The sequence below is a fragment of the Etheostoma spectabile genome, unplaced genomic scaffold (assembly GCF_008692095.1).
Source record: "Etheostoma spectabile isolate EspeVRDwgs_2016 unplaced genomic scaffold, UIUC_Espe_1.0 scaffold402, whole genome shotgun sequence".
Classification (NCBI taxonomy): domain Eukaryota; kingdom Metazoa; phylum Chordata; class Actinopteri; order Perciformes; family Percidae; genus Etheostoma; species Etheostoma spectabile.
In genome coordinates this window covers 334,850-335,125 of record NW_022605602.1, presented here as the reverse complement: position 1 = coordinate 335,125, position 276 = coordinate 334,850, and the positions used below count along the sequence as shown (strand labels likewise).

At 37.7% G+C, this 276-nt stretch overlaps 1 long non-coding RNA gene across 1 annotated transcript in view; it reads left to right on the top strand.

Moving 5' to 3' along the window:
- LOC116686609 (uncharacterized) overlaps positions 1–276 on the top strand; it is a 16,845-nt gene that overhangs the window by 5,631 nt on the left and 10,938 nt on the right. The window lies entirely within an intron of this gene.

Below are 276 nucleotides of genomic sequence, written 5' to 3'. Positions count from 1 at the left end.
GATCACGTGTGTGTGTGTGTGTGTGTGTGTGTGCGTGTGTGTGTGTGTGTGTGTGTGCTTGCGTGTGTGTGTGTGTGTCTGTACATGGATTACAAAAACGTTGTCTAAATAAAAGCCATTACATTTCATTAACATGAACCTCGATCTCCTGGGTGAAAGTCCTGTGTTCTTTGACACCCTGTGTTCATATGATATATCATATGACATGATATATATCATATGATATATCATATATCATATGGTATATATCATATCAGATACACCAATGTGATTGGT